Source organism: Argentina silus, assembly GCF_951799395.1.
Source record: "Argentina silus genome assembly, chromosome: Y".
Classification (NCBI taxonomy): Eukaryota; Metazoa; Chordata; class Actinopteri; order Argentiniformes; family Argentinidae; genus Argentina; species Argentina silus.
In genome coordinates this window covers 34,455,887-34,470,737 of record NC_139654.1, presented here as the reverse complement: position 1 = coordinate 34,470,737, position 14,851 = coordinate 34,455,887, and positions in this window count along the sequence as shown.

Below are 14,851 nucleotides of genomic sequence, written 5' to 3'. Positions count from 1 at the left end.
CCCTGACTGGGTAGATTCCATGGTGTAAATTGCGTGTCTGCACGGATCCCAAGGACCTTAACGCCAATATCAAAAGAGAGCATTACCAAATTCCAAAGAGAGAGGAAATAGTCAGTGAAATGACAGGAGCAAAGTTCTTCAACAAGATGGACGCCTCGCATGGATTCTGGCAGTTAAAACTTGATGAAGAGAGTGCTAAGCTGTGCACTTTTAACACCCCCTTTGGTCGGTATTCTTACCAGCGTTTGCCCTTTGGTATTAGCTCCGCCCCAGAAATCTTCCACAGAGCAATGGAGCAAATCATCGAGGGCTTTGACGGTGTGCGAGTGTACGTGGATGACCTGGTAGTATGGGGCTTCACTCAGGAGGAGCACGACACCAGACTGCAGAAAACACTTCAGAGAATACAGCAGTACGGACTCAAACTAAATAAAGACAAATGTCAGTTCAGTGTCAAGGAACGTTCCTCTGGGACAAGATCTCTACAGAAGGGGTTCAGCCAGACAAGACAAAGGTCTTGACTATTCATGACATGGAAAAACCAAAGGACGAGAAAGGGGTATAGCGGGCCTTTGGCATGGCTAATTACCTAGGAAAATTCATTCCAAATCTAGCAGTGAAAACTGCTCATCTGAGAAAACTGCTGCACCAAGAGATGACATGAACATGAGAGAGAATGGAAGAGGATGCTACATGTCCAAGCAAGTGAACCCCTGCTGAAGTTCTTCTGTTCTGAAAAGAGGACAAAAGTGTCCACAGATGCCTCTAAGGATGGTCTAGGGGCTGTCCTATTACAGGAAGATGAGGGAGCATGGCGACCAGTGGCGTATGCGTCACGCTCCATGATGGCTACAGAGTGCCGGTACGCACAAATTGAGAAGGAGTGCCTTGGCTTGTCATTTGGGTGTGAAAAATGTGATACCTACATTTATGGACTACCTAAGGTTATCCTAGAAACTGACCATAAGCCACTGCTCAGAATCGTGAAGAAGAATCTGTGACATGTCACCATGGATACAGTGCCTAGTGATCAGACTACAGCATTATGATTTTGAGCTCACATATGTGCCAGAAACACAAATGTTCATTGCAGATACACTATCCAGGGCTGCGCCATGTGCCACACAAAACAGTGAGTCAAGAGGATGTGGCTCTTCATGTGGATATGGTTGTTGTGTGAAAACGTGTTCGTTTATTTGAAGGAGAAGACAAACTATTTCTTACTTTTAGCTATTTATTTATATGTCAGAATTCCAAGCTTGTACAAGGACCATTTTTGGCGAAGAAAATCACAGTCAGCAAGCTGTTAATCTGTAACCAACCTTTTCAAAAATGGATACATTCAAAAAGTCACACAAAGCATTTACAGTAAACAAAGTGATTGTGATTGGCTATTTGGTTGGGGAGGAGCCGTGGTTTAGACTTGGCTCTCCCTCTTTGGTGTATGGGCTGGTCACACCCCCCTGACACCCGATCCGTTCCAGGTAGAGATATCGCCGATCCGTTCCATCTAGAGATGTTGCCCTGCTGAAGAAAACATATACCTACTCTGATTTGTCCTTTCCTAGTCTAGTATTTTTCCATTACATCATTCTTGTGTTATGCGTGTGTTGCAACATCCATCTTGATGACCTGACCCAACCTCTCCATGTATTAATCCAACGTACCATGGGACTAATGCTTGATCCATCTCTCATTTATCAACAGGCCATCACATTAGTAAATTTAGCACACTGCAGTAATGTATTTTTCTTATAGCAATAATAAACTGTTTTTATAATAATGATTTCCAACACTTCTCAATCAAGAGTTAATGATTACCAAACAAATGTTCCCTGAATCAGATGATTAAAAAACATATTAATTCAATTGATTTGCACATGGAATATCAAATACAATTATTTTAATCACCCTAAATAAAGAACTGAATAGCTTTATTTACTCGTCTGCTATTGAGCATTATGATGCAACTGTTTTCATAAAAATAATTTCTAACAGTTGCTCGCCACACAGGAACAACTGTCAAATATAGTCACAGAGACATCAAAGGATCCTGTTCAGAGGAAAGTAATGAGAAATCTCCAAGAGGGCTGGAAGAAAGGGTAATGTAAACAATATTATCACATTCAGTCTGAACTCTCTGTGGTTGATGGACTAATGTCTGATAGGATTGTTGTGCCCACATCTATGCGACAAGAAATGCTTAACAGGATGCATGAAGGGCACCTGCATGCAGAAAAGTCGGGGGGAAAAAAGGAGAGCACGTGAAGCACTCTACTGGCCAAACATGAACTCTGATATTGATCAGTTGATCAGTGAGTGTGCTACATGTCAGGAGTATCATTACAAGCAAACAAAATAAACCCTCATTACCACAGAGCTCCCATCACAGCCTTGGGAAAAGGTAGGAACTGATATATTTCACTATGAGGGTAATGACTATTTGTTAGTTATTGATTATTACTCCAATTATCCAGAGATGGCTCTCTTGTCCAGTACCACATCAAGAGCTGTGATAACTCACCTGTAGTCAATCTTTTCCAGACAGGGCATCCCTCTAACTCTGATAATGGCCCTCCCTATGAGTATGAGTTCAATCATCTAACCTCCAGTCCTCTCTATCCTCAGGCCAATGATAAAGCGGAGAAGGGGGTACAGGTTGTGAAAAGACTATTAAAGAAAGCAGCACATAGCAACACTGACCCTTACCTGGCCCTGATGTCGTACAATGCGAAAAAGTGGCAAGTCTCCAGCTGAGCTCTTACTGGGTCGCAAAATCCGTACTCGACTTTCCAGTCATGTCATACCTGGACACGGAGATCAAGTGTGGGCAGACAAGGCTAGAAAACTACAGCAGAAACAAAAGACTTTTCATGACCGCACAGCCACTGCTCTTGTGCCTCTACAGGAGAAGGATGTAGTTTGCATTGAAGGGCCTGGGTCATGGACTAAAAGAGCCACCGTTCTACAACAGGTTGCCCCCAAGTCATACAGTGTCATGACAGAGAATGGCAATGTCTTTCGCAGAAACAGGAGGGACCTACTGAAAACCACAGAGACCTTTCTGCCTCAGGTGGACAGAGAGGATGAGCTGATGATGGAAATCCGACAGAGTGATGATGAGATGACAGCAATGCCACAAAGTGATGAAGGACACAGTAGTGACAATGTGACAGGGGACCTGTGTGGTACAGACATGAACTTAATGAACACAACTAGGGTGGCTCAACAAACACCAGTTCAGCTACGCAGGTCAGAAACCGCACACAAGAAACCCTGTAGTTAGACTGGACCTATAGGCATGGATTGAAAAGACTGTAAACAGTTCATTGACTCTTGGGTGTGGGCAGTGTTCATATTTTACCTGCCAATTCTTTCAAAAGTGTAGTTTAAACTGATTGTTTCTATACGCTAATTTGTATTATTGTCTTGTTATGATAAGCTGTCTATTGTTGTCTAATGTCTTCATTGAGGGGGGAAGATGTACTGATAATGTTGTGGAATTCTATGCTAAAATACTTTGAAATAAAATGCCAAAGACTAGAGCTGATGGTTTATTCAGAGACTTTTATTCACAAGTAATAAAAGCCGAACCAGTTTGCAAAGGAGTTACTGTTATTATTTCAGTCCGCCATTTTATACTTTCAAATTTAGGTTTCCTCCCTCATATGCAAATCATTCATACTTCCTGGCTGCATCCACCAATATCATTCGGCTTCTATACCTCGTCACGGCCTGGTTTCCCCTCCCATTCCTAAAATTAGTTCTCGCGTTACTTGACATTGGTGATGAGCTCATGTATTTATCACTGTTATTCTAGTGCTTGGTAATGTTGACCTTATCTTCACCTACCAACTGCAGTGTTTATTAGAGTTTTAATAAATCTTCACTCCCTCTCTCCCTTATCCTGTTTTTCTCACGGAATAAGTGTATTTGGTGTGTATCCATAACCTACTCTTAGCTTCTTTGTCCTGTCTACATGGAATGTTCACCACTGGTTAAATTCCTTCACTTTTTATTTACTATATCCTGTTTTCTCATGCCCTGGTCATCTGCTTTTTTCAAGCTTTGCTCCCCCCATGTAACCTCTAAGAACCTCTCCACTTCACCCCCCTCACAAATCAACCTCTGGCCATCTGCAGGTCCTAATCCTCTCTCTACCTCAACCTTTCCTTTGTGGAATTAGGAATCTTTATTTTCTAGAGAAATTTACCATATATTCCCCCCTTTGGGACTTATTAGTCCCACATCCTATACTAGTGATTAAAATGATTAACTAATAAATCATACAAGTGATTCAAAGCAATATACACTCACCGGCCACTTTATGGGTACTGGGTTGGACCCCCTTTTGTAGCCCATCTGCTTCAAGGTTCAACGTGTTGTGCGTTCAGAGATGGTCTTCTGCATACCTTGGTTGTGATGAGTGGTTTTTTGAGTTACTGTTGCCTTTCTACCATCTCAAACCAGTCTGGCCATTCTCCTCTGACCTCTGGCATCAACAAGGCATTTTCGCCCAGAGAACTGCTGCTCACTGGATATTTTCTCTTTTTCTGACCATTCTCTGTAAACCCTAGAGATGGTTGTGCGTGAAAATCCCAGTAGATCAGCAGTTTCTGAAATACTCAGACCAGCCCGTCTGGCACCAACAACCATGCCACGTTCAAAGTCACTGATGCTCAGTTTGAACTTCAGCAGGTCGTCTTGACCATGTCTACATGCATTGAGTTGCTGTCATGTGATTGGCTGATTAGATATTTGCGTTACCGAGCAGTTGAACACATGTACCTAATAAAGTGGCCGTTGAGTGTATATATGAATCGTATAAGTGAAAAATAACATATGAGTTACATCATCATTACAATAAACTCCAACTCCTGGGGACACGTCCCTTTTACAGGCAGGGGCGAAAAACCTGGACTCTTATCCAATATCAATCTACCAGGAAAATTCCCCTGCGGCTCTCATACCATCCAGCCAACCATGAGCAACAACTTCCTTCATACTTATATGGTTACACAATTGTTAACCAAAAGTAAAATACTGCAAAATAAATCAACCAGTAATGAGGCCTATACTTATCCATTATAAGGGATCATCTGTTGTGTCCCTGAATCTATAACCTTCCCATTGTTGCCTCTTTAACACACTTTCAATATAGACATTCTTATCAGTAATACAAACAACAGTTGTTATACATGATACCATAAAACACATCATTGTCCGGTGAGTCGCAAATATTTCCAAGGGGAACATAGTCCTCATATTGGCAGGGGTTTTTCTTTTTTAATGAATGGAGCAATGTTACTCTCGAGTAGGTGTATGTCACTGGGTCAAACAGGTTTTTAATTAGACTTCCATGGTCCAAGAACTGTTGGAGCTCAAGAGTCATGACTGGGAGTCTAGACGTTCCCGTCGTCGTCTGAGGGGGCAGAAGACTCACTGTCTTCCTCCTCCCAGTCAGAAACAGGGTTGTTCTCCGACTCGGTTGACTGCTATCGGTGCTGTCCCTGCTGTCACACTCATTTGCTTAACTGTACTCTGTACAAAGAAAGATCTCAAGAGAGGCATTATACAACAAAACATTAGTCTAACACTACAATCACTATCGGAATCATTATTCCCATTTTTGCCAACATTGCTCCCCACTTTCCTAGGGTGTTTTCTAACCAGTCTAATTTCCCAAAGTCTGTGCCTGCATTGTCTTTCACTTCCTGTCTCAAATTTTTTAGTTTAGTCATTGCTCTGGCAAAACTTCCTGCAGGATCGATATTATTAGGAATGAATGTACAGCACTGGTCCCCAAACATTTTGCACACCCCACCTAATGCCTGTCTGTTCTGCCATGTCATTCTACTTGTCTCTCTGACCTGCTCTCCTAGGGCTGATAAGGCATTATCTGTGTAATTGATGAACCTCTGTTGATTGTAATAGATGGCGTTTATCCAATCTACATTTTTATTTATCGTGGGCCAAAGGAAAATTGATTCAAATCCTGCCAGTATCTGGCTTCTTGCCTTGTACTCGTCGGGTACCCCTCTAGGTACACCTATGGCATCTACAGTCATGAGAAAAAATTAGGACACCCTATGAAAACCTTTGTCTTCTTCAACATATTCAAACATATGGACATTTGATATTCATTTGAACAATATTGAAAAATTGAGGTAATATAACTAAACAAATACAACTGAAACAAATTATTTAAAAAATGATTGGTAAAATGTAATTAATAGAAATGCAATCTTCTTGTGAGGAAAAAGTTAGGACACCCCCACATTTAGTTCCACTTAAAATGCCTAAAATTATAATAAAGAGCACCACATCAGGTGCAAATGATTAGAACAGCGTTACAGAGGATTTTGGAGGAGCCTGTCCTATTTAAACCTCAGATATTTAGTTTGGTTTGCTCTTGATTGTTGAAGTGAGTTGCATCACCATGGCGAGATCAAAAGAGCTCTCTGAGGCCTTCAGAAGAAAAATTGTAGATGCATATGAGTCTGGGAAGGGATATAAAAAGATCTCCAAACTTTTCGAAATTGGCCATTCCACTGTCCGGAAAATAATTTACAAGTGGAGAACATTTAAAACCACCACCAACATGGCCAGGTCAGGCCGCCCAAGCAAGTTCAGCCTAAGAGCTGACCGAAAGATGCTTAAAGAAGTCTCCAACAATCCCAGAATGTCATCACGAGACCTACAGGTATCTCTTGCCACAATTGATGTCAAAGTACATGCATCCACCATAAGAAAGAGACTGAACAAGTTTGCATTACATGGGAGGTGTGCAAGGAGGAAACCCCTGCTGTCAAAAAAAAACATCAGGGCAAGACTAAAGTTTGCCAGAGAACACCTAGAGAAAGACCAGAACTTCTGGAACAATGTGCTTTGGACAGATGAATCCAAAGTTGAACTATTTGGGCACAGTAAGAGTAGACATGTTTGGCGCAAAACCAAGACAGCATTTGAGAACAAGAACCTCATACCAACTGTGAAGCATGGGGGTGGAAATGTCATGGTTTGGGGCTGCTTTTCTGCAGCAGGGCCTGGTCAGCTCACCATCATAGAATCCACTATGAATTTTGTATTGTATCAGAGGGTGCTTGAGGAAAATGTGAGACCATCTGTTCGAAAGTTGAAGCTGAAGCAGATGTGGACCATGCAACATGACAATGACCCAAAACATTCCAGTAAATCTACCAAGGAATGACTCAAGAAAAATAAATTGAGAGTTCTGGAATGGTCAAGTCAAAGCCCGGATCTTAATCTTATTGAGATGCTGTGGATTGATTTGAAACTGGCTGTGCATGCAAGACACCCCTCGAACATCACACAGCTGAAAGAATTCTGCAAGGAGGAGTGGGAAAAACTTTCTCCCAATTGATGTCAGAGACCTGTAGACAGTTATAAGAAACGTCTAATTGAGGTTATTTCAGCCAAGGGGGGCAATACTAGCTATTAGGGCATAGGGTGTCCTAACTTTTTCCTCAGTAGGAATTGGCATTATTGTTAATTTTTCGTTAAATAAATGATTACAAAGTTACATTTTCATAGTTTTTTGTTCAATTACATCCCCTTTATCTATAGACATTGTTAGAAAGAAGATAACATATTGATATGTCCATATTTTTAAGAGAATAACTTAATATTTTGGGGGGTGTCCTAACTTTTTCTCATGACTGTACAGTCATGAGAAAAAATTAGGACACCCTATGAAAACCTTTGTCTTCTTCAACATATTCAAACATATGGACATTTGATATTCATTTGAACAATATTGAAAAATTGAGGTAATATAACTAAACAAATACAACTGAAACAAATTATTTAAAAAATGATTGGTAAAATGTAATTAATAGAAATGCAATCTTCTTGTGAGGAAAAAGTTAGGACACCCCCACATTTAGTTCCACTTAAAATGCCTAAAATTATAATAAAGAGCACCACATCAGGTGCAAATGATTAGAACATCGTTACAGAGGATTTTGGAGGAGCCTGTCCTATTTAAGCCTCAGATATTTAGTTTGGTTTGCTCTTGATTGTTGAAGTGAGTTGCATCACCATGGCGAGATCAAAAGAGCTCTCTGAGGCCTTCAGAAGAAAAATTGTAGATGCATATGAGTCTGGGAAGGGATATAAAAAGATCTCCAAACTTTTCGAAATTGGCCATTCCACTGTCCGGAAAATAATTTACAAGTGGAGAACATTTAAAACCACCACCAACATGGCCAGGTCAGGCCGCCCAAGCAAGTTCAGCCTAAGAGCTGACCGAAAGATGCTTAAAGAAGTCTCCAACAATCCCAGAATGTCATCACGAGACCTACAGGTATCTCTTGCCACAATTGATGTCAAAGTACATGCATCCACCATAAGAAAGAGACTGAACAAGTTTGCATTACATGGGAGGTGTGCAAGGAGGAAACCCCTGCTGTCAAAAAAAAACATCAGGGCAAGACTAAAGTTTGCCAGAGAACACCTAGAGAAAGACCAGAACTTCTGGAACAATGTGCTTTGGACAGATGAATCCAAAGTTGAACTATTTGGGCACAGTAAGAGTAGACATGTTTGGCGCAAAACCAAGACAGCATTTGAGAACAAGAACCTCATACCAACTGTGAAGCATGGGGGTGGAAATGTCATGGTTTGGGGCTGCTTTTCTGCAGCAGGGCCTGGTCAGCTCACCATCATAGAATCCACTATGAATTTTGTATTGTATCAGAGGGTGCTTGAGGAAAATGTGAGACCATCTGTTCGAAAGTTGAAGCTGAAGCAGATGTGGACCATGCAACATGACAATGACCCAAAACATTTCAGTAAATCTACCAAGGAATGGCTCAAGAAAAATAAATTGAGAGTTCTGGAATGGTCAAGTCAAAGCCCGGATCTTAATCTTATTGAGATGCTGTGGATTGATTTGAAACTGGCTGTGCATGCAAGACACCCCTCGAACATCACACAGCTGAAAGAATTCTGCAAGGAGGAGTGGGAAAAACTTTCTCCCAATTGATGTCAGAGACCTGTAGACAGTTATAAGAAACGTCTAATTGAGGTTATTTCAGCCAAGGGGGGCAATACTAGCTATTAGGGCATAGGGTGTCCTAACTTTTTCCTCAGTAGGAATTGGCATTATTGTTAATTTTTCGTTAAATAAATGATTACAAAGTTACATTTTCATAGTTTTTTGTTCAATTACATCCCCTTTATCTATAGACATTGTTAGAAAGAAGATAACATATTGATATGTCCATATTTTTAAGAGAATAACTTAATATTTTGGGGGGTGTCCTAACTTTTTCTCATGACTGTATATAGACTGCGGGGTCTGACTGATGATATGCCCTTTTTCTCCTGCTTCCTTGTTTAACTTCACTCTGATCTGGTCTAATTTCTTGCTGATCTGCCCATAAATTGGTGTCATTTCCCATCAAAATAGTTTCGACTGGACTAATTTAACCTGAGCACATATCCCTGACCAATCAGCGGGTAATGTCGCCATTAGCCTTCGTCCTCCACATATCCAATAGTAATCTGCCACTGTCTCATTCTGGCTGAGATATAGATTGATTAGGGGTATTCCTCCTGGAGCCCCAGGAGCCCCTAATCTTATTACCAGTGGTCCAGAACAGTATCTTGTTTTAGCCTGCGCCCCTTGTTAGGGACCTCCTCCACTGTCTTAAACATTTTAGGGGGCTGCACTACCTTACGGGTAGCATTTTTATATGTCCCTATTGCCTGGTTAGAAGGTATTTTTGGCCTAGGTTGCTCCATATTCCATGGTACAATACGCCACGTGACGTAACAGTCTCCTTGACATTTCCCCAGGTTTTTGGTGCCATATGTTGTGTTGAATGGTTTGTTGAAGCATTCAAACTTTTGCTTCCAATCTATTGAATAGGGTCCCGGAATCTCCCTCTTTTTCTCATCTATTCTCACATCTATCTTTCTGCATTGGTCTCTAAAAGTCTGATCATGAAATTGATAATATCTGGTGTTGCTTAAGATACCCAAACATTCGGCTGGACAATAGGGTCGTTTTGACTCTTCTATGGGACAGGACTTTTGATTAAACTGTGCACATGCCTGGTATGTGTGTGGGTTAGGTACAACTTGTAGCTTTTTGAGTGGTGATGGACTACACATGAGGCAATATCCTTCTGTTATTATCTGGGCTGTAAACTCTACCCATTTATACCAATCGTTTTGCCTAGCCTGCTCCCATAATGGATTTTCCTTGTCTACTCTGTCGTCATCTATTTTTGTATTAACCTGTGTTTGCTTCACTTCCTGAATCAATTCTAGCGGCAGGGCCTGTTCTACTTGGGACAGCAAATAGATTAGTACTATTATTTTATATAGCACTAGTCCCTTCCCCGGGATCCCCCGGGCTCGACTGCCCTTCCCGTCTGGTGTGGGAAAACGTGTTCTTTATTTGAAGAGAAGACAAACTACTTCTTACTTTTAGCTATTTAATTATATGTCAGAATTCTAGACTTGTACAAGGACCACTTTTGGCGAAGAAAATCACAGTCAGCAAGCTGTTAATCTGTAACCAACCCTCCAAAAATGGATACATTCAAAATGTCAAACAAAGCATTTTACAGTAAACAAAATTATTCTAATTGGCTATTTGGTTGGGGAGGAGCCGCGGTTTAGACTTGGCTCTCCTCTCGTTGGTGTTTTAGGCTGGTCCCAGCCCCTGACACACGATCCGTTCCAGGTAGAGATATCGCCGGTCCGTTCCCTCTGGGGAACGAGTTGACCTGTTGAAGAAAACATACACCTACTCTGATTTGTCCTTTCCTAGCCTAGTATTTTCCATTACATAATTCTTAAGTTATGTGTGTGTTGCAGCATCTATCTTGATGACCTGACCCTTACCTCTTCATGTATTAATCCAACGTACCATGGAACTAATGCTTGATTCATCTCATTTATCAACAGGTCATCACATTAGTAAATTTCAGATGATTAAAAAACATATTAATTCAATTGATTTGCATATGGAATATCAAATACAATGAGTAAATTGAATCACCCTAAATAAAGAACTGAATAGCTTTATTTACTCGTCTGCTATTGAGCATTATAATGCAACTGTTTTTATAAAAATAATTTCTAACACTGGCCGGGGACTGGGTTTCCGGCCCCTGTACAGCCTTTGTACCTGCTTCTTCATTTTCCAGGTCCTCCTGTGCGATCTCACCAGTCCCTTCGTCCTCGTCTCTGTGCTTGCCTCGGGTCCCTGGTGCAGTGGTTCAGGTGGTACCAGGTGAGACTCCCTCTGACCTGTATTGCAGTGGGGGTGGCTCGCACTACCTCGTACAGTCCCTCTCTCCTTGGCTCGTTCCACTTCCTCCGGAAGACCTTAATGTACACCTGGTCCCCTGGTGTAATTGGATTGGGCAGGGGTGGCTCCGGCTGCTTGTCTTTTTCCTGTGAATATATGACTTTGTGTATCTCAGTTAATTGTTTCATGTACTGCTTTAGTTCCATCTGGAGTTGTTCCAGTGGGGGTCCTTTGTAAGGTCCTCTTAGTGTTGGCACTGGCATGGGTCGACACATAAGCATTTCATGCGGTGTTAAGTGCGTGTTTCTGTTAGCCTGTACCATTTATTCTTTCTACCATTCCTTGTGATTGTGGATGGTAGACACAGCCCAGTCTTTGTTTTATTCTTAACTGTTGTATGACTTGTTTCACAGTTTTCTGAATAAATGCTGCACGGTTATCTGAGCTAATCTCATTAGGTATTTAGAATCTGGGTATTACTTACATTTACATTTATGGCATTTAGCAGACGCCTTTATCCAAAGCGACTTACAACAAATACATTTGTTTAAGTAAGTGAATCATCTATCCAACAGTCATCATAAGACAAAGTAATCAATTTTTTTTTATTACTTCTCTTGTTAGGAATTTGACTACTGTTCCTGCCCCTAATTCTGCCGATGGCGTTGCTTCTACCCATCTGCTGAATCTATCTATGACAACAAGCATGTATCTTTTCCCATTTACTGTTTTTATCATGTCTACATAGTCCATTACTAAATGTTTGAATGGCCCATCTGGAACCGGTATGTGCCCTAAGGGTGTTTTGATTCTCTTTCTTACATTATTTTGTGCGCATACTGTGCATTCTGTTAATGCGTTGTCTACCATTGCCTGTAAATAGAGTGACCAATACCCTTGAAGTTTTATTTTTCTCACAACTTCCCCCCTTGCGCAATGGTCAAAACCATGCGCATCAGTGATCAAAATCCCCAGCAGCACCGTAGGTGCTACTATTGTTCCCTCATGAGATCTCCACAGTCCTGTAGAGTCGGCCTTTGCCCCCCTTTGGAGCCACATGGATTGCTCATCTGGCCCCGCAATCTGTTGCATGTGTATGATGTCCTCTGGCTGCGGTATTGGTTCTACCAATACCATTAGGGCCAATACAGCCACCGCACATTTTGATGCTCGTTTTGCTGCTTCATCAGCAGCATTGTTTCCCTGAATAATGTAGTCATTGCCTTTCCGGTGCGCCTGACATTTAATGATGGCTAATCGCTTTGGTTTCATCATGGTCAACATTAATTCTTTGATTTGTTCAAAATGTTGTATGGGTGATCCATGACTTTTCAAAAACCCTCTGTTTCCATACTGCTCCAAACAAATGACAGACTCCATGCGCATACGCTGAGTCAGTAAAAATATTCACTGATTTGCCTTTTCCCAATCTTCTATCAGTGCTTCTATCAGTGCTTTTAGCTCTGCCAATTGGGCAGAGCATGGTTGTTGACAACTGTCTATCTTTACTTCTTGGAATGACTGCCCTATTTGTCTAACTATGCCATACCCTGCATGATTTCCTAAGTGATCTTTATAACATGAACCATCTACAAAATATGTCTCTTCTGCATCTAGTAAGGGTGTTGATTCTAGTAAGGGTCTTAACTTGGTGAATGTTAGCGAGTGTGCTATACAATCATGTTCTTCCCCTTCATCTGCCAGTGGTATTAGCTCAGCTGGATTGACTGTGTCTGGGTATGTTAATAACAACAAATATGACAGGTTCTTAGCCTGCGTTAGAACAAACCTTCCCTGCTCTAACAGTTCCACTGTCTTGTGATATGTGTATATTGTTATTGGTACCCCATTGTGACTGACGAGGCCTTCTCATAGGCATAGTGCATGGCCGCCACTCCCTGAAAGCATGGTGGGTACCCTTGGGCCACACTGTCTAATTTGGTGCTATAGTAGGCTAGGGCTTGTTTTTTCCTACCACTGCATGTGTCCTGTGCTAGCACTGCTGAAGCATACCCATTCCTTCTATTTGCCACATATAACAGGAATGGTTTGTTATAGTCTGGCACAGCCAATGCTGGCGCCCGTTGCATTTCCTTTTTCAACGTCTCAAATGCTATTGTTGCATCTTTTGTCCATGTCAAAGGGGCTTTTAAGTTCTGCTTATCGGCTGTTTTCATCAGCTCCCTCGGGGCTGCTGTTTTTATTGCATAGTCCTCTATCCAATCTCCACTGAATCCTGTCATTCCCAGACATGTCATCATTTGGCCCACAGTTACTGGTTTTGGTGCTTTGCTGATGCCTTCTAATTGTCCTGCACTGCAAAAACAGATTTTTAAGAAAGAAAAAAAAGCCCTTTTTCTAGAAAATTAGTCCTATTTTTAGTCTAATAAGAAGAAGAATCTTGCCAAGCATTTTTCACATAATAGTCTTATTTTGAGAACATATATCTAACTTTTTCTTAATAAGATTTACCAGCTAATATCAAGCTCAATTTAACTAGTAACAAGGTATGGACATATTTTGCAAATTATCCCAGCAAAGGAACAAGATTATGTTCCTTATTTTAAGATTGAGACCACTTGCACAACTTCTCAATTTAAGAATCTTAAGAAATGACAGCAATTTATTATTTTATTTTTCATTTATTGTCATTATTAACAAGACAAACATGATAATACAGTTTGACTGATTTGGAAAAAGGTATTAAACAGTTATGTGTTGCCCACTATCTTTTTACCAAATGAATTTCATAACATTTCAATAACTTTTTGCAGAATTTCCATGACTGTATATGAGCCACAGCTGTTTTAATAACAGAATAACAGTGTGCCTTTTACAATACATCAGATGAGGCTTTGTGTAGCCCAATCACATCCCCGAGGTAATATTTCATTGGGACATAGACCATATCCTTGTGAGTAAAGCTGTAATACGGAGTGAAATCTACAAGGTTATCGACCGATATCAGTTCAGTTGCTTGTGCCAAGTTTGGGATCTCTATTTGATATGCCATATAATCTCTATTATAACAAATGGTGTTGTACTGCATGAACTCAAAACAAAACAATGATGAATTAATCACATAGATATTTTTTAAAAGTCCAAATTCTGGCAGATCAGAATTAACATTATTCACAAATATATATTTGTTGCCATTTAGATTAATCAATTTTACAGACACTGCATGGTTTACCTCATCATTTCCAAGGAAGGCTCTCGTTTTTTCTTTTAAGTATGGCTTATTTCTGATATTGGTCCCAATGTACAATCATTTGAAAAAATGGGGTTTTCAGAACTACTTACATTCTGACAACATTCATACATTTGATTATGCCTTATTAAGGACTTGCAGACATTTTTAAAGTTTAGTTTTGAAGCCCACTGTTTAAAAAAGCAATGCTTTGATTCAAATCTCATGCACATATGACGAACCATTGGTCCCAGTAGCTTAATCTGAGATGGAACATGAATCAAATAATGTTGCTTTGGAGTGATGTTGTTATCTGGGAAAAGGTTCTTCATATGTTTTAGGTGCTGTTCAATGAGTGTTTTCAATTTGTTGAT